This window comes from Cryptomeria japonica, chromosome 4, assembly GCF_030272615.1.
Source record: "Cryptomeria japonica chromosome 4, Sugi_1.0, whole genome shotgun sequence".
Taxonomy (NCBI): domain Eukaryota; kingdom Viridiplantae; phylum Streptophyta; class Pinopsida; order Cupressales; family Cupressaceae; genus Cryptomeria; species Cryptomeria japonica.
The window spans coordinates 573141480-573163009 of NC_081408.1; positions in this window are offsets into that span (position 1 = coordinate 573141480).

Here is a 21530-nt window from a genome sequence, read left to right on the forward strand (position 1 = left end):
TAGGTCTTCAATCTTGCAATCAATAAAGTCAGAAATTCCCTCTTCTACTATTACTCCAGCTGGAACTTGTGATAGGGCATTATACTTTGACTTCCTTTGAATGAAACTTTCAGACTCAATGGATGCACTAGAACTGGTATGAGATGTGGAAGCTATTGTAGAATATTCTAGAAAACTCGAGAAATACCTTTAAAATGCGAATTTAGGGCTTTCTGATTCTCCTTCACTCTACACTCTGTCGGTTGCCGAATCACCGCTTTGTGTTCTCCACTTGACCGTTTGCAATTTGAATTTGAATTTCCTTCACGATTTGTCAATTTCTTGAAATCTCAACTCAAATCACCTTTTCTTCGCTCTGCTCTTTGAAAAACTTTTCTTCGCTTGAAAACAGATAGTGAGAAATGATTTGAAAAATGCTTTTATACATGTCTCTCACCTACTGCCATTAATGCTCCTCTTATTAGGGCGTAAACCCTAATTTGCCTTTTTACCGTTTCCGATCTTCTGCCAAGTGACAGGTATCACATACCGGTTAAGGTCTTTTACTGGTGTAAACCGAGGGTTCGAAAACATTTCGTCATTTGCTCCCCCTAAGCCTTTTGAAGCTTAGTTTTCCGGTTCTAATATTTCCACACTAGGTGCAGAAACCGGTTCCTCTTCCAACATTGTTGGTTTCTTCCTCCAGGTTTTGTTCATGTTCGCTTGAACTATTTCAACATCAATTTCTCCTTCCGGAGTGACTGGTATATCATCAGATATACTCTTGCTGCTTCTGCAGAATCTTGCAATGTGACCTAGTTTGTTGCAATGATAGCAAACCAATCCAGGTGCTCTCCAAGGTCCATTGTTCATGTTTCCATTCTTCCTTTTGCATGTTGCAGCAGTGTGACCATGACCATGACAAATCATACAATTTTCTCTCCATCCGGTTGCCGCTTGATGGCCACCGCTTCTTGGCTGATGATTGAAGACATTAAACCGGTTGTGGTTCCGGTTCACAAAAGGTTCAGGACCAACTCCTTGGGTCCTTTGAGGATATCTTCCAGTGTTATTCATCATAGAACTGCATTCAAATGCTCTATGCCCAAACTTGTTGCATGCATAACAATGACCATTAAACTTATTGGATCTAGGTGTATTGTTAATAAAGTAAGGAAAATTATTGTAGGCTTTGCTCCTACATACATTGGTAGTGTGTCCTTCTTTAAGACAGTTAAAGCAAACAGGTTTGAATTTTTGCTTACCTTTTCCTTTGAATGTCGATTGCTTCTTTGATGCTTCAGCATTTGTTCCTGAGGATTCTCCTTCCTCATGTCTAGAGAAACCAAGTCCATTGGTATTCTTTGCTGGTCTAGCCGACTCAAGCTTTTGCTCTAGCTTGACAATACTTTTGCTAAACTTAGCAAGTATTTCCTTTGACTCAGAGAGTTCTTTGGAAATAGTAGTATTTGTCTCCATTAGGCTTGCATTTTTAGAGATGGCTATGTTCAGTTCATCTTGTACTCCTTTTTCCATTCTGCTCTCATGAAGGCGAGCAGTCAGTGCACTAATCTCTTGTTTCAACTTGGAGATCTCATGATCTTTGTCCTTCACCAGATCTTCAGCTTTCCTCTGGTTCTCAAGCTCTTGACTAAACCAGATAGTCAGTCCTTCCAACTCCTTTCTCAGGTTGGAGTTTGATTCATTCAACTTATTTACTTCTGCTATCATGGCTTCCATGTCTGCTTCATCTGCAGAACTATTTTCAGATAGCTCCATCAGCTTTTCTGCATGTTCTCTCCTTTTTGCTTGAGATGCCTTGTATTTGACCATAAGATCATCATAGGCTTGCTCAGACTGAGTGAGTCGTTGAGTATGTTCCCTCAAGGTGTATTCCCCCATATCTCTTTCCAAGTGGTTAAACTTATAGAAAGGTAGGCTCTGATACCAATTGATGAATACTAAGAGGGGGGGTGAATTAGTATACCGAAAAAAACTACACTTAAACACTTAAATAGTCTAAAGATAAACTGGTAAGATAGCTTAACAGATAGACCGGTTATCACACAAGCAAACCAAAATGCAAATAAAGCATTCACCCACAAAAACAATACAACCATAACACAAGATATTTGATGTGGAAACCCAAATGGAAAAAACCACGGTGAGATGGAACTCACAAGTCACTATCTGTAGAATAGAAACCAGACCGGTTAAGGTCAGATCGATTAAGGTCTTACAATGTTCTTCACCAGAATAAATCCTGTTAGGAATCTCAATCTCTGTTAGGAGATGAGTCCGATCAAGGACTACCTTGCTAGAGGATTTTAGATTCACAGAGGTGAACCACCTTGTTAGAGGAATTTACAAAAGGCTTTTGGGCCTACTCGGTTAAGGGCTATAAACTTGTCAAAGATGTGAGTAATCAACAAGTGTTTGATCTATCTAATAGCACATACTGCTTGGTTAGATCCAGTATAGCTCACAACTAATGCATTCCAACATTACTTCAATCTTCTCTATCTCTCACTCAGTTACAACTTGATCTTCTCAGATAAGATCGCTCTCACAACAACTCATCAACCACCTTAAACCCTAGCACAACATAAACCCTTTCAGCAACAACTTAAAACCATAGACATGATGTCCTTTTAAAGGAATCTGATTTCATGTCGGTCCAATAGGATTACATTACAATTTCCTAGGTTCAATGAATCTAGACATACTCAGTAACATGACACAAAAAGCACCGTCAGTGTGTCAGCATCGTCAAACAATCGGTATATTGGTAACTCATCACAAAATGTCAGTTGGTAACTCATCTCAGAGTATTACCGGTTCATACAAAATACCGGTTGTCGGTTTGACAAAAATGAAGACTGGTAAGAATGTGTTATGCCGCTTTGCTCCCTTGTACCGCTTGAGATCTACGAACCGCTTGGGGTCGACATGTGGCTTCAGACTGGTAAGCACTTTCTGCAAAATCACCAATAGTCTAAAGACTAGAATACAACATACCGATTGGAACAGATACCAGTTGAGCTCTAGCTCATAAACATAAAGGGGATCTCAATGCAAGTGTGTGCCCATCAATGACAATCACAACATAAAAATAAAAAATGCCAACAATTTCCACCTGATCTTTTGCACCTTGTCGATGTGTTGATATGCGTCGATTGCGTCTATTGAGATGCGAGATGTTAGTCTAGGGTCGGTATGAGTCGTTTGATATGAGTCAAATGTCGATATGGATCAAACTCGATATAGGTCAAGTTGGTATGGATCTTGATTTTCGATATGAATCAAGTGTCGATATGGTTCAATAGTTGGTATGAGTCAAATTGATTGTCGATATGGGTTAAACTGGTCGATATGGGTCAAACTTTGTTGATATGAGTCAAACTAATTCAATTTGGGTCAAATGTTGTTGATATGAGTCAAACTTATCAATATCGGTCAAACTTGTCGATATGGGTCAAACTTTGTTGATAGGGGTCAAACTTGTTGATATGGCTCAAACTTGTCGATATGGGTCAAACTTGTCGATATTGGTCAACTGTTGTCGATATGGGTCAAAATTATTTTTGATAGGATGCTTGATATGCATACTGGATTGATTGATTCAACTGACAGCGATATGATACTTGATTTGATATGATGCTTGATGTCAATATGTTGCTTGATTTTATTATGAGACTTTGATTTTGATATGATACTTTAATTTCGATATGAGACTTTGATTTTGATATGAGACTTGATTTCGATATGAGACTTTGATTTTGATATGATACTTTAATTTTGATATGAGACTTTGATTTCAATATGATTCTTGATTTCAATATGATTCTGTGATGTCAATATGATTCTTTGATGTCGATATGATTCTGTAATTTTGATATGATTCTTTGATGTTGATATGATTCTTTGATTTTGATAGATGTGATATCTAGGGACTTTGGACATTTTTGAAAATGATATGAGCTCAATGATATGAAAATGTACTTACATGCAACCTTAACATGATATCAAAATGATAATGATAATGCAATCTAATGCAAAGCTTAATATGACCACTACATGAAGTGCACTCGTTACTAATGTTGCCATCTATTTTGATCAAATTGCCAGTGCTTCCCTTTTATTTTATTTTTTTCATCATTGAGCTTTGATTTGTTGAAATTTGATACAAGCATCATGGTATATTTGAACCATAATGACCTGAGTATAACTTACATGGATGTTGATATTGCAAGATGGCACAAGCATCGAGGTATAATTGAACCAAGATGATTTGAGTGTTGCTTGCGTAAATTAGACAAGAGTTAACCTTAGTCCAATACAAATTGGAAGTGTCCTCAGTGATATGCCACTAGATCACGTCATAGAACAAATTTGAATAGTAAAAAGGCTTCACTCACAACCAACAAACAAAGAAAATATCATAGTCCTTCCTTGCTTCTCTCGTTTCAAGACATCCTTGAGTCACTTGGGAGATGTGATAAGAAAAAATTGAAAACAACCATAGATAAACATGCATGCCATCCTATGTATTTTTATCAGATAAAACATCTTGTAAATGCCTCGTTGTTTAGTTTTGATCAGTTCATGTTTCTTTATTTTACCATTGATTATTGTGATCTTATTTTCGTCTCGATGTGTTTCTTATGATTGATTGTCTGTTTGAAACCCAAAAGTGATTTGCCCCCATCGAGGTTAGGATTTTGCCCCCACTATAGATACTACTTACGATATGGAATATGTATATTGACCACCAAGACATGGTGGGATACGATACAGATAATTGTTCAAATAATCCAGGATAGTGACTACGCTAAGTATGTCCAGATTTGATAAGCATTAGTGAAGTTGTGAATTTCTAGTGATGGCTCAAATGGGTGGATATGATATGTACAAATAGATGGAGGAGCCACTCTATCATAAATAATGCCTATTGTCAGGTTTTTGCCACTTATTTTTATTGCACATTTTGATTTGTTTTTGTATTTTTCTTGATTTTTTTATTTTTTTATGCCACAAGGCACCTGTTTACCAGGTTTTCACCCTAGTGATGATTTTTTGATTATTTTTTTATTTTTTTATTTTTTGTTGCTTTTTGCTTGATCTGTGCATTGGAGGATTCAAGTGTAGAATTTATTTAGATGGATGTTGTTGGTTGGCTCATCAAGCACATCCCCTTGTGAAGTTGATAACTAATATGCCCCGATCCATAAGCTAATATGATGCCAAAGGGTCCTAACCAATTAGGTTCAAATTTCCTCTTCTTTTCCCAATCTTGTTGATTTCAAAGATTTTCTTTTTGGACTAGATCACTAATTTTGAATGCCCTTGATACAACCTTGTGATTGTAGCTTCGGCACATTTTTTGTTGATATGCCTTGAGATGATCAAAGGCACATAGTTGGCGTTTGTCTAGCAGCTCTAGCTCTTGCAGTCTGTTAACTCGGTACTCTTCATCTGGAATGAGGCCTTTCAATGATACCCTAAGTGATGGAATTTCTACCTCAATAGGTAAAATTGCCTCTAATCCATACACAAGTGAGTATGGTGTAGCTCCTATAGGTGTGCGGATTCTAGTTCTATAGGTCCATAATGTTGGGTTGAGCTAAACATGCCAATCACGTCCAACCTCGTTCACTATTTTCTTGAGGATTTTCAAGATGGTTTTGTTTGAGGCCTCTGTTTGGCCATTCCCTTGTGGATAATATGGTGTGGAAAAACAATGTTGGATATGGAATCGTCCGTGTAGTTCTTGTACATCTTGATTCTTGAAAGGTTTTCCATTATCTGTGATAATGAAACTAGGAATGCCATACCGACAAATGAGATAATTCAGGATAAAAGAGGATATTTTCTTGCCGATAATAGTAGTTAATGGGATGACCTCTATCCACTTTGTAAAATATTCAGTGCTCGTGATGATAAAATTATGTCCATTTGATGAGGAAGGATGAATCTTACCCACTTGGTTGAATCCCCATTGACATAATGGCCATGATGTGGTGAATGGTTGTGTAATGGTGAAAAGGGGTGAATGATGGAGAGATCAAGGGGAAAGCTTTTCTTCCCTCCAAGGAGAGATGAAAGTTTCACTGTGGATTTCCTTTCAAACACCTTATTCATATTACATTTAAAAGAGGGGGAATTCACTAGATCCAATCTCTTAGGGTAGAGATTGAATACTAAATGAATTGATAATGGGATAGAAATGATAAGCTAACTCCTCTTTTAGAATGGAAAATTATTGAATTATGTTAAGTGTAAAAGTAGCAAAGAACTGATTATAACTCGAGATAGAAGTGCGAGATGAAGCTGTACACCTCGATTTGGCTATATAATATGTTGAGATAAAGCTACCCTATGAATTTGAGGAAAAGTTGTCGAGATCGTGCTAAAAGTGTCCACAGTCCTCCAAAAAATTTGCGAAATGAAAAGGTTTTTTTCGCCTCTATGAGTGGAGTCCAAATCTGCAAACACAACTGCGCACCTGCAACCTACACATAGAAAAGAGATGAAAAAGGGTTGGGATTGGGGGTTTACCTTCAGGTCAAACCCCAATTTTGAAATTAACCAAATGATGAAAGAAAGTACTTGCAAGTAAATGTAAATGAAATATTGAAATGTAAGTCACCTCAAGGGAGGTTGTAGATAGAGTGTAGATAGAATTTCTTGTATTGAATTGAATGTTGAAAGGGATCTCCTCTTCAATGGTTGAATCCTTGACTTGAATGTAACACCTAGCCTTGAAGGGAAACTTGAGAATGCTCAATGTTGGGAAGGAATGCTTGATATCATGCCCACCTTATTTCTTATTGAAATTATTCAAATGGGAGGGCGAATGCGACTTATATACTCATCAATTAGGATTAATTGACTAATATTTCATCACATGCCGACACAGGGAATGTTTTTCTCGCTTTATGCAATGTCCAATGCAAAGATAAGATAGAGGGGGCCCCAAAATAGGGCAATGACAAGGGATCCATGCCCCTATCCTAGGAGGAAACACCCCTATCCTAGGAGGGCAGGGGTGCCACACCCTTGTCCTACCCTTGTCTTAGGATAGGAAGCAAGTTTAGGCAGTACAAAGGGAAAAAACATGACAGTTTTCGGGGGTTGAGAAAGTCTCGGGTCTCCGATCAGGCTTAAGGATTCGAATCGCCAAAGTGAAGAACCTAATGTGGTCATAAATTGCAAGGGTCGCAATTTTATGACACTACAAGTTGAAGCTCTTGTGGTGGTGCATGTATAAGATTGCCATGAATTTGGCATTTTGGACATTTTCTGGCAAACTGATATGGTTCTTTTTCCATGGTCGACCAATAATATCCCATCCTTAGAAGTTTCTTGGAGAGTGTAGGACCAATAAAATGTGTGCCACAAATACCTTCATGAAGTTCATGTAAGGCGGTTTCAGATTCATTACAATCAAGACACCAAAGAAGAGTACCATCAAGACCTCGGTGGTAAAGTGTGTCAGCGGTAAGGGTATAACGGGCTGCTTGACGAATAAAGTTATGTTTCTAGTTTCGGGATAGGTCTAATGGAAGTATATTGTCTTTTAGGTAGGTGTAGATCTTTTCATAGAGGGGTGAGTCAGAACCGACTATGTTGCATATGACTTGGGATTCAAAATTGTCATAGGCAGGGGAAAACAATTGTTCCACCAAGAACTTATAACAATTCTGTTGGTTAGGTATTTGCAGGAGCGAGGCAATGGTTTCCATGGCGTCTGCAACTTTGTTGTTCACCCTTGGAATATACTCAAATTTGATGTCCACAAAATATTTCTTGAAGTCATTCACCATGCTTTTGTAGGGCATCGGGTTGTCGTCCTTTGCTTGATAGTCATCATTAACCTGATTGATGACCAATTGTGAGTCTCCAAATAGTTTCAACTCTGTGATCTTCCACTCTACGACCATCTTGATGCCTGTGACTAGAGCTTCATACTCAACAATGTTATTTGTGCAAGGAAACATTAATTTGCAAGATTTAGGAATAGTGTGTCCTTATGGATCGATAAACAGGATGTTGACACCTGATCCATGTTGTGTGTTCGATCCATCAAAGTACAAGATCCATGTTATTGTTGATACTGTGAGAATATCTGTATCTGGAAATTCCACATGGATTGGATGACTATCCTATAATGGTGCCTCCGCTAGTTGATCTTTGATAACTTTACCTTTGATAGCCTTTCTATCTATGTAGTGAATGTCAAATTCACTTAGAATCATGACCCATTTAGCTAACCTCCCTGTGAGAGCGGGTTTGCTGAGTAGATATTTCCAAGGATCAATCTTTGCTACCAAATTGATTGTGTGGGCTAGCATGCAGTGGCGAAAATTTTGAGAAGAGAACACCACTGCCAAACAAGCCTTTTCAATGAATGTGTAGTTGAGCTCATATCCATTCAATGTCCTGCTAATGTAGTATATTGCCCTTTCCTTGCCTGTTGAATCTTCTTGTGCTAACAATGCTCCTAGTGATACCTTTGTAGCTGATATGTAAAGAATAAGAGGTTTGCTTGCTATTGGTGGTACCAAGATAGGTGGATTCATTAGATATTGCTTGAGTTATTGGAATGATTTTGCACATCAATCTTCCCATCTAAAAGGGACATTCTTGTGGAGTAGATGAGTAAATGAAAGGCACTTGTCGACTAGTTGAGAAATTAATCTTCTTATGGATTGTAGCCGTCATTGTAGAGATATTAGTTGGCTGATATTTCTAGGAGGTGGCATCTCCATAATTTCTTGTACCTTTGTGGGGTCCACCTTGATTCCTTTTTCTGAGACTATTTATCCCAAGAGTTTGCCCAATGTTACACCGAAGACACACCTTTTAGGATTTAGTTGCACATTTAATTGCTCTAGCCTTTGAAAGATTTTATCTAGAATCTCCATATGTCCTTCTCTTGTGAATGATTTAGCCAAGAGGTCATCTACATAGTCCTCCATGAATGTGTGCATCATGTCATGAAATATTGTGATCATGGCTCTTTGATAGGTTGCTCCTGCATTCTTCAAACCAAAAGGCATGACATTCCAGCAGTAAGTACCCCATGGACAAGTAAATGTCATTTTATCTTGGTCCTCTAATGCTATTTTGATTTGATTGTAGCCCAAGAAACCATCCATGAGTGATAACATAGCATGTCCTATTGTTAGGTCTACAATCATGTCGATGCTGGGTAAAGGAAAGTCATCCTTCGGACAAGCCTTGTTAAGATCCCCGAAGTCTATACAAATTCTCTAGTTTAGATACAAACACAATGTTAGAAATCCATTCCTCATAATCGATGGGTAAGATGAATCCTACATCAAGTAACTTCTTCAGTTTTGCTTTAACCAATATGGCGACATGTGGGTTCATTTTCCTCAGTTTCTATTTGATAGGCTTAGCTTCAAGAGCTATAGATAAGTGGTGCATGATCAAATTCTGGTCTACCCCTGGCATATCTGCATAAGACCAATAAAATTTGGTTTTCTTTTCTTTGAAAAATTTGATGAAGTCGGGTCTTTCTTGTTCTATTAGTGATTCTACCAGATGTATGGTTCGTGTTGTTGCTTCAGTGCCAATATTGATTGATTGAGTTCACTCAATCAAAATTGGTGATCTATCCTAATAATGTTTAGGAAGAGTTTCAAGTCTCTCATCCTCAGGCGCCTCCAAGAGGTTTTCACCATCAAATATGTCCTTTGTTTTTATTTTTTTATGAGCTAATACTATCATTAAATGGTTTTCACAATTAGATCAATTTGTGATTTTATTTTTGTGACTAAGAGACTTGGCACTCTCCCGATTGAGAGCTTCATTATGAGATTCACTAGTGGAACATGTTTTCGGGTTCATGGAACAAAGGCATTTGACAATATTGTCATCATCTAGGAAGATAGGTATGTTAAGTTGTTCAGGTTGTTCCCAGTCTATGAGTTTAGGATGGATTAATGGCAAGGAATCGTTCGACGAGTTAAGGTCTACACTCATGAGGGTCATGATGGATACACTATCAAAATTGGCATTAGTGAGGCCAAAGTCTATGATGATACCCTCTTCAAAATCTATTTCTCTTGGAACCTAATCGTCCTCACTAGAATCATTGATATGTTGTGATCCAACTACAACTGGCCTAGCCCCTGAACCTTGTCCATCATAGGGTATGGGTGTATATGTGTGGATTGTATCTACCTCAATGTCTTTAGTGACATAAGAGTAAATATCCCATTCATATTTGTTTGATTTTGTCTCAGAATCACTTTCTAAGACTACACCATTATTTCCAACAGGAATATTGTATGGTGAGAAGAGTTCACTGATAACTGATACAATTTTTGTTGCTTGTGTTGATTCAGGTTATGTGCTTGTTTGTACTCTTTGGATTTGTTCATAAACAGACTCCTCTCTTTGAATGGAAAGTTCTTCTTGTTGTTTCTCATATTCATCTTCTCTTTGTGCTCTAACTGGTCCTTATGTTACTGATTCTGTATTGGCTTGATCGGGTTTTGTTATTGCTTGCACGTGATGTATCTGTTTATAGGAAGCCTCTTCTCTTTGAATAGTGAGTTCCTCTTGTCATTTCTCATATTCTTCATCTTTTTGTTCTTTGTTTTTCTTTTCAGCTACTTGATGTATCACTTCTTGCCATGATTCCTCTTTATATGTTACATTTCTTCTCCATCAGGGTTTTTGATGATGATCTCATTTTTGCACCGGTTGAATATGTTGGCCATACCCAAGTCCAGATTTATCTTTGGTAAGTTGTGAATGGGGTTGAATTGGTTCTGTGATGCCTTCTTGATGCTTTCCAATAGGACCTTTTCCTTGATATACCATGTTTTGCATGATTCTAAATCCATTACCATATTGTTGTGTTGGGATGGCAACTTCTAGAGCAGCTGCTCTTGTTTCTTCCTCATATTTGTATAGCCAGTTGAGGATATCCTTGTCTTCTGATTCTTCTACGAGTGTGCCTACTTGGATAAATTTTCCATCAAACTTTTTGATGGGTTGTGTTGTTTTGTGCCTTGATGTTGAAGGTTGTCCATGAGACCTTGGCGATATGGATAGTTTTGATAGACATAGGGATTCAAAAGAGTATTCTCCCATGCCTTTATCTTTCAACTTCATACTTTTCTCAAAATCTATGGATAAAGATTTGAGTTGATCCTTATTGTTTGATGATAAGGAAGCTTGGGTCTCCCTGTTATGTGGTACCAGGACATTTTGAGTTGCCCTCATAGTATTGCAATACTGAAAGGGGTTGGTGTCTGCTAATATTGATATCTCATGTCCATTGTAAGGGAACTTGAGCCATTGATGATATGTAGAAGGTACCGCTTGCATTTCATGGATCCAAGGACAACCCAAGAGTATGTTATACATCAAGTCTATGTCTAAGACTTGGAAAATTGTGTCCTTCTGTACATGTCCTACCTAAATGGGTAGCACCACTATTCCTTCTGACGACCTCTCTTCATCATCATATGTGTTGATAGTGATTTTTTGTTTGGGATCAATAGCTTTCTCCGAGAAGCCCAATGCATGGATAAGTTTTACGATACATATATTTAGGCCGACTCCTCCATATATTAGCACATATTTTACTCGGTGTTTGTGGATGAGAACTTTGATATGGAGTTGGGTGTTGTGTGGATGACTCAAAGAGACGTCATCATGCTCTGAAAAAGATAGGTTATGAGGCACCATCGTATGTGCCACCATGGCTCGTAATCGATTGATGTCCAGGTTGTTTGGAACTGTAGTATTTACAAGAGCTTGTTCCAAAATTTCCTTATGTGTTTGTGATATTTTGAGCAACTCTGATATTGATATTTGGGCAAGTGTCTTTTGCAATTGGTCTACCAAGTTGTATTGAGTCTTAGGAAGAGTTGTTGCTTTAGATGTGCTCCCCTTAAAGACAGATTTTTGTGCCCTTGTTGTCACATTCACTGGTGCATGTCCTTGTTTATCCTTGATTTTTATGACATTCACTTGGTTTTCATATGCTAATATGTGATTAATGACATTGTCGTAGATGTGGTTTATGTGGGCTCCTTTGTTGTTGTTGGATGTTGTTACTCCTCCCTTGTCATAATTAGGAAGGGGATCTTTGAATGCCTCGTGATCACCATTGGTCTTATGACCATCAATCGTTATATCACCCTTGTTTATCATGTCTTGAACTAGGTTTTTCAACCTTATGCAATCATTTGTTCGATGCCCCCTGTTTCGATGATAATCGCAATAGTGTGTGTCATTCCACCATGGGGGTTTGACTTGGTGTTCAAAATTGCTTATGTTTGGCAATGTGACGAGTTTGTTTGCCAATATCTCTCAAAATGAGGAATCTAGGGTTTGCCCTAATGGTGTAAGTTGTTCTTTGATATTGGGGAGGTGGAGTTTTGGTGTTACTCCCTTGATTATTAATCTCTTGATTGTTGTTGTTACCTTGATTGTTGTTGTTCCCTTGATTATTGTTGTTTCCTCGTTTGTTGTTGTTTCCTTGATAGGTAGTGCGTTGATAGTTGTTAGTGCCTTGATTGATATTTCTTTGATTGTTGTTGGGTGGTGTACCACCTAATAAATTTAGCACTGGTTGCTTAAATTTTATGTTATTGGCATCAACCACACCACCATTAACAATATTCTTGTTCCTAGTCCAAAACTTGGACTTGACGAGTTGTTTTTGTATTGATTGTTATAGGTGTTGTTGTTTGATGAACTAACACCTTCCTTAGAGAATTTCAAGGTTCCCTTTTTGATTGAGGCTTCTTCTACTTGAATGCTATTCTCGATTAACTTTTGAAAACTAGGTAGACATTGTAATTTGAGGGTAACTCATTTTTTCATTCAAATTATCTTTAAAAATTTCTATTTTCTCTTTTTTAGGCACATCACGTGGGTACCTTGAGACCATGTGCCTCCATATTTATAAGAACACCATGAAAGTTTCATTGTTCTTTTGTTTTGTATTGCATAGGTCAAGCATGGTGACCTCATGTTGGGTATTATAAGAGTATTATGAAATAAATTTGTTCACTAACTTATCAAATGACTTGATAGGAGGTGTGAGTTTTGAAATCCACTCCATTGTTTGTCCTCCCAAACTTCTAGGGAATTGCCTCATCATTTAAGTGTCATTATGGGCAAACTCTAAGATCATAGTGCAAAATTCCCTAATGTGATTACGGGGATCACTCTTACAATTCTATTTGTCATACTTTGGTATAGCTGAGTTTGGTGGAAAGGGCACCAAGTTTAATCTTCTCTCAAAAGGATAATGACAAATTTTCTCTAAAGAGTACCTTGTCGTGGACCCTTTTTGCATATCCTGCATCTGTTGTTGGAGTGCTTGGAGTTGTTGTGTGATGTTGGCTAAGGGAACATTTTCATCGTTGAACCTTTGACGATTGGCATCCCCTTGTTCACTAATGTTGTCATGATTATGGGTATTGTCTTGGTCACGGGTGTTGTCTTGGTCATGGGTGTTGTCTCCTCTAAAGTGTTCTTGATTTTGAGTATTGAATGTGTAGGTCCTTTTCCTTGTTCTTGGGACTCTTTCATTGGTATTCCTTCAATTATCTGTTGTTCTCAAAATCTGATTCCTCTTCAATGCCCTCAAAATAATACAACCTAAAATGACTGCCGAAGAGACATCATGGAGAAAGGGATTCTAGAGACAACATATGACAAGGTTTGGTTAGACCTTCTACACTTCGGACCTTTCTTTGAGCCCAGGTGGGTATACCTTCTGTGAATTAACTCCACACTCTTAAGCAACAAATCCACAGCAAACCAGTCCAGAAAACCAGTGGATTTATTCACTTTGAAAAACCATTGAAAACAAAGGGGGAAACAATACTCAATTTCACCATATTTGATCGACAAAGAATGCAATAAAGGCCTCAGATTAATACCAGTGCTTTATCCAAGGCTACAGAGTCACTCAAACTCAAATAAAACTCCTGAAATGAGGTATCTCTATACCTCCCATCAACTCGGCTTCCATTTATCCCTGTAAATGCCTAACATCAACAAGGATCTAATCACTTCAAAATAAACTATGGTCCTCAAATTCAAAATTTCTCCTAAAGTATTTACTGGTAGAGTGGTTGTGCATATTTAATTTCCCTCCTAAAGAGAAAAGCTAGAAACACCCATACTGAGATTGCCTTACAATTCCATTCAAATAGAAAAATCCTAGACTATTCTGAATGAAACAAAGTAAATAAACTTAAGGACAAGTTTGAAAATGACACAAAGCTTTACTCAAAATTGATGGCCTGTATATTGATATTCATTTAAAAAAAATTCTACAAAAGTCTGATTCTCCATTAATCTTTGGAAAAGCACAGATAATATTTCTGCAGCGTTTTCTTACAAAAATTTTGTGATCCCCTTTCTCACTAGTCCTGGTATCCATTTATAACAATATGGATGCACAAAGCTTCGGACTTCTCGAGGAAAGTTTTTTACAATTACTTCAAAAATTGAAGAAGTTACAATTTCAGTTAAGCGCTCTTTTCAGCTTCTTCAGCAGTCTGTTGGACGGGTTGTTCAGTTGCAACCTCCTCTGGCTCTTCAGGGATGTTCTCTAACTGCTCCGGATCTCGAGTGGAATATTTAACTCCCCACTCACTATACGTCTCCTCGGTCGGCCATACAAAATTAATCACATCACTTTTAACCTTAGTCAACCCTTTCCAAGAATTCCTTAGTTTGTTGACTTCTGAGTTAAGAAAACTGTAGTGTGATTTAATTCTTTCTATTTCCTGTATGGTTAGAACAAAGAATGAGGTGTCATCGAGATCAATGATTCCTTTGACCCTTGCTGACAACTTTGCATCTATCTCATTGAGCCATACCTGTTTGTCTTTCAGCTGGTCTGGATTGGCAAAAATTCCTGGGAGCAACTCAAAAACTTGATCATTGTATTCCTTTTTGCACAAATTGACCTTCCTGTCCATATTATCTACGTCTGCAGCTAATTGCATTAAAAATTTAGCAACATCAGAAGTAGCCTTTATAATGGGATTGGCCCTTGCTTCATCACAGGAAACACACATGAACTCCAAATCCTGCTCCCTAGGCCTCCATCGGTCAAAAATGGGTGTCAAGATGGCCTTATCTCTTCTCAACTCAGTCCATATCTCCATGACTTTTCCTACACTATTGTGAAGGAGTGAAGCATTTATAGTGTCTGCAAAACTGGAGACTGTAGCCTTGATCTTTTCTTCATATTTCCCTGCATAATAGGCCTGAGTTTGCTTAAGACTCTCCAATTCTTGGGGAGTTATTTCTATCATATGAAAGCTGGAGGGTGCAGGGGATGGTGGGAGCTCAATAATGGGGCTAGTAGGTGGAGGTCTTGCAGGAGAAGAGGTGATCATTAATGTTGAAGACTCACCTTGTTGACGTTGTCCTGCTAACTGGCTCTGCAATTTGGCAATGATACTCTCCTTGCCTCTTATTTCCTCCTTGGCACTGTCATAAGCTTTCAAGACTGTTTCCAATTTGAGCTGGAGAGCCTCCTTTTCTTTAGCATCCTTCTCAGCTACTGCAACACTAAATTTGGCAGTCTCCAACACTGTGCTAGTAGCCTCTACTACCCCTGTACTTTCTACTCTCTTGACCATCAATCCGCCAATGTGACTTGTCCCTGTGGTGTCTTTACCCTTCTTGTCCTCATTTCTCTTAAGGGACCACATGACTAGAGCAGCATTGTCTTTACTGAATGTAACCCCTTCCATGGGTTTGGTTTCTTTCCTCACTGCATCCAGCACCAGAGCATCAGCAATATTCCATTCTGGCAAAATGAGCACTCCAGCTTGTGCTACTAAATCTCTCCCCTGTTCAGGAGTAATGGTTTTGAATTCTTCCATCATCTCCTGTTTTATTTCTTCCTCCACCGAGGCTGGATCTTTATTTGGTTGTTCTGCCTTTCTTGTTTCACATCTAGCATTATATTTATCTATATGTTGTTTCCATATGAATTGCATGAATGCTTCAGATGTTACAAAACTATCATCTGCTAGAAAAGCACTAGTGGCCTTCTTTATCTCAGGATCCCACTCCTGGCCTTTGAGTTCAGTCGAGGTGATGTCCATTTGTGCTTCAGTGGGTTCTTCTGGCATCCCTTCTTCCACTTCATCATATGTATACGCAATCTCTCCCAAGCTGCCCAACTGAGAGAGGTATTCAGTTGCTGCTTGTTCATCTCCAATGTGGAGAGGGGATTGGGATGGGGAATATAAGGGTGTATCTGATTGCACTTCCTTCCCTACCCTCTGCTTCTTTGGGCTGTCTTGTATGTGAATGACTTCATGTGTTTTCCTCTTCCCTTTGGATGAAGAGGGTTCCCCTCTTGCGGACACCAACACACTGTAACCTACTTTCTTATGCAGGGTGTAATCACCAGGAGGGATGGCTTTAATAGGAGCTGATTTCCCCAAAATCATTCTTGCTTTCTCAGGGTTGTTTTTAATTACAACTTCCCTTTTCTCCTTTATTGTCTGCATCACATCCTCAAAACAAATAATCAAAAATTTTATCTTTTCTTCCAATGGGAAGAAGCTAGACAATGGGTCATAGCTAGCATCAAATTGATGCACAAAATCCAGGGCCTTTCTGTAAGCCACCCATTTTTCCTTCCTCAACTCCTGTTCATCTAAATCAAATTCATTCCTGATGAGGTCTTCAGGAAAGTGGAATTGATGGGGCCTACCTCTGCATGCTACTTTCTTCCGGAATACACCATTGTAGAAATCCTCCGGGTCAGCACATCTAGACACTGCAGTGGACAAATGGTAGGGTTTAAGGAAATCCTCAAAACATTTCCAGCCTCCCTTGGTAATCACAAATTGGTGGGCTACTGTAGCTGTAGGGAAAATAGTCCCTTTACCTCGGCCTGTTAACTCTGCCTCTTGCAAGTCACCAATTTGTCTGAGAATCTCAGCTATTCCCACTTTGAGGGGGACCTGGTATGGTAACAAAAATGGGGTGCCTCTGAAACCAAAGACCCTAAACACTGTGGACACTGGATACAAATACATATCACCCCAGTTATGAACAATCTTGACATTCTCTGCGAATTCTTTTGGTCTTAAGAATTCCAGAAGAACCTTGGGGACTCGTGGATTGTCAGAGCAAAGAAGAGTCCTTATCTTGGATGCAAAGTATTTATCAAACTTTAGAAAACTTGCATCCTCTCTATCCCATGACAATACGGTACTCCATAATTGTACCGGCATCTTTTCTCCCTCCTTTTCTTTTACCAGGTCCATTCCACTGGCAAAATAATCTCCACCTTTGAAGAGGAAGAGGTGCATCAATAGTGAATACCACCCAAATGGCCTATCCACCTTCCCATTCTTTATCCCCATCAATCCTCCATGGATAGCATCAGCAATATAGGAGGCATAATCAAATGTAATAGCAAGAGAAGGATTCAGAATTTGAACAATCATTAACAGATAATGATTTGGCATATTAGATTCAGCATCCTCTCCTAGAACTTGGCAAAGTGCCCAGTACATCCCTTTTGCCCTTAAGGTAAACATACTTAATGAAAAAGGCTCTTGTGTATTGGGCCCTACAACTGCTAACCCCCCTACTTTCAGAAAAAGTTCTTTGAGAGGCCCATTCCTGAGATGAGTCCTCTGTGCCCTGTATACCTGAGCTAATTGTGTGAAGTTTATAGGCTCCAAGAAATTGGTAAACTCACTAAGCCCAAACGCTTTTCTCAGCTCTTCTGCATTTATCTCCACGAGGGTTTTTCCATTCACATCCCGGATACACCTGGTAACTGAATCATAATTCAATGCCATTTGGGTTAACAAATCTGTATCCATGAACACCCCTGGGACTACCAATCTCCCAACATCTAATTCCCAAATGCTATTTTGAGGAGCAGGAGAATTCCTCATTCCAAAACCGATTTTAAATAACCCCAACCCAGACAGCCCAACCTGTGGGTCTCTTAACCAATTACCCTTATCATATAATCCTTCTCCAATTCTCAGTCGGGGAGCCCTGGGTACTAATTCTTTGGCCTTAGAGGCCTGGTTGGTTGACAGCGTCAACTGCTCTAAGAAGTCATCACACACACTTCTTTCAAGATAATCAACTTTACCAGAAAATTCCCTTTTAGGAGCCATTTGCAATACAACCAGATAAATATTACTTCTGAAAATATTTCTGTTATACGAGAACAATTTCACTTATTACAACACAAGAATGACTGCAAAATAAGAAAAAACCTGATGCTTGCTCGAAGAAATTCGCTCTGCAACCAATTCGCCTTCTCTGTTTTTATAAAAGATAACTCTGCGTTTGCTTCCTCTACAAAAATCCTTTTAAAAGGTCTCTATACTTGGTTGTTAGGAAATCAAATGCTTGTACTCTGGGCCTTAACTGTAACATTGATTCCGCATGCTTCGGTCGTCCCTTCAAAATCGAATTCATACGAGAATTCATATCTTAACTCCAATGGGTCGCAGCCTTCCTGCAAGTGTCTCACTGTGAATTGCATTTTGACGGCTTTGTCTTTAGTTTGGGTCTCATCCTTCTATTGGCTACATAATACCACGCGGCATCTGATCATTGGTTTAGAAAATCCCCTCACATTCTATTTTGATACTGGCCGAATGTATCCCTTTATACTATGGCGGGCCCATGTTTTTCCCTTTTTGCCTTGTCATCATCATGACACGTGGACGGCTCTCATTAACTCTCGCTATTTCGCGGCCTTAAAAAGTGAGCAGCTTACCCCTGCGAAATAGCGCGGACCGTTGGATCATCTTTCAAGTTGGTCACCTTTTACTCCTTCGAAAAAGTCCTCAGGAATGGTGGGCCCGCTGTGTCGTCAGTGACATCTGGCATCTAGTCATCCACTGTGCTGATTTGTCGCTCTGTCACTTGCCGGAAGAAGAACCATGGGGGCCCCACTTCAGTCTCGACAGGTCTACCTCAGAAATGGTGGGCCCACGGACACGCCATGGACACCTGGCTCCTTGTCACCTTCGAAGCTGACCTGTCGACTTTTCATTTGTCAAGCATACACTATAGGGACCCACAGCTGCCTTTTAGACCGCGTGTCATCAAGACACGTGGACGGTCCAGGTTAACTTTTGCTATTTCGCAGCCTTAAAGGGTGAGCATCTTACTCTCGCGAAATAACGCGAGCCGTTAGATCTTATCTCAACTTGCTCGGCATTTAAACCCTGTTAGGAGCTTTTAGAAGAGGTGGGCCCACGAACACGCCACAGACACCTGGCGCCTCAATATGCTAACTGTGGCGGCCTGTGCCACGTGCTGCCCTCTAATACGCCAGAGAAGACCACGTAGAGGGGGCCCCACCTTCTTGACAGCCGCAACCTTCACTTCCTCCGCATGACACATGGACGACTGATATTCATTCTCGCTATTTCGCAGCCTTAAAAGGTGAGCACTTAACCCTCGCGAAATAGCGCCGACCGTCGGATCCTTTCTCAACTTGCGCAGCATTTAAACCTTGTTAGAAACCCTCAGAGATGGTGGGTCCACAGACACGCCATAGACACCTGGCACCTTGTCACCTTCGAAGCTGACCTGTCGACTTTTCATTTGTCAGAGAGAGCCACGGGGTTTCAATGAATTGTAAGAGCTGCCCCGGCCAGGTCACCTCCACCTGTGAGCTGACTCATCTTTGGGGCCCACTTTTGAACCTTGATCTCAATATGCTAACTGTGGCGGCCTGTGCCACGTGTTGCCCTCTAATACGCCAGAGAAGACCACGTAGAGGGGGCCCCACCTTCTTGACAGCCGCAACCTTCACTTCCTCCACATGACACATGGACGGCTGATATTAATCCTCGCTATTTCGCAGCCTTAAAGGGCAAGCACTTAGCCTTTGCGAAATAGAGCCAACCGTCGGATCCTTCCCCAAGGTGATCAATGTTTACTGGGCCCGACATTTTAGAAGGAAATAATAAAAGGTGAAAATTTTTCAAATAATTAACATGACCGCCTAGGTAAATAGCAAGGGGGGGACACTTCTTACGACCCCGCGACCCATGACTTAAGTGAAATAAAGTAACGATGGAATAGAAACCAGGGGATTTAAAACAAAAGATAAAGCGCAAAACTTAGAAAAGCCTTAAACCCTCTAGGTTTAGAATAAAGCTGAAGCATTTGGGGCCACATCTTATACAAATTTTTTCAAAAAACCATAGCCAAATATGGGGAAAGAACCCAATTTTAAAAACAGCGATAACATTATCCATGTCAAAATCCTCGGGAATCTTGAATCCTTTACTATTTAGCATGATGAGGTATTTTTGTTTGTCTGATTCTATAAGCCTTTCCATGAGTTTTTGGAAGGTGGAACTTTGTTGGAATTGTTGGATGATATCCTTGGTGATCTCATTTTCCCCCATATGTGTGTATTCATAAAAAAGATTGGACTCCCTACGACTCATGCTTGATTCTGGTTGTGAGTCCGACTCTTTGCTTTTCTAAGATCGAGTGAAAATGGGCATTGATATGCTTCTCAATAAGTGAGTTCTTCTTCTCTTAGTGGGGTTAATATTTCTTCCTCTCTTATTGGAGTTGGTGGTTCAAGTCGAGCTTCATTGTAAGTGATGCAAATGTTTGGAAAGAAGGCAGGATTTATTTTTCCCCCTTTGTTGAGACGTTGGTTGAATGTTGACTTTTGAGTATAAGCCCTACTTCTCAAAGGCTCTTTGTCAAACTTGTTGGTTTTTCCTTGAAGATATAATCACATGTGACATAAGAAGATACGATGTGATACAAAGAGTTGACGGTTAATGTAGAGAAATTTTCTCCTCTTGATAAGCTCCCTAGGACTAGGTTGTCTATTCTCCAACTTAGTCTTTTGATGAAGACTTCTTCTTCTCAAAATATGGGGAGTGGTCATACAAATGATCAGAATGTTGATGTTGTTGGTTGATAGGGATACTTCATTTTGATACTCAGGCTTACTAGTCTTAATAGAGGGTTTGTTCGATATGCCTCTATGACAAAGTACATCAAATGATATGGATCAAATTTCCCGATATGGAAACCAAATTTGACAAACTTGAATACCTAGCTAGGTATTGTTGTTGAGATAGTTTGGATGATAACTTGTGATCACTTGGTTTGATACTCCTCTAATCTTGTTGGATGAAAGTCTTGCCTAAAGGTAGTTGAAAATTTGATAACCACCTCAAAAGGTGGCTTGTTGGATTTGAAAATCTCCTCCAATTATGATTTCTCTTTGTTTGAATTAATTTTTGAGTTGGTTGATTGCTATTTTTGCAAGATGTTTTAACATTTATGACAAGAATACATAGCACACATGAAGACAATGGTCATCCAATGCTAAACATTTAGTGCATGTTCTTTAAGGATGTGTTCAAATCCCTGATTTTTTCACTGGATTGGATACAAATAAGACATACCAAGTAGACTCTTTATTCAAGGGTCATTGACAATACCATATCCCACATCTCGATACTCCTTCAACGCAAACATCCGTGTCACCCCCT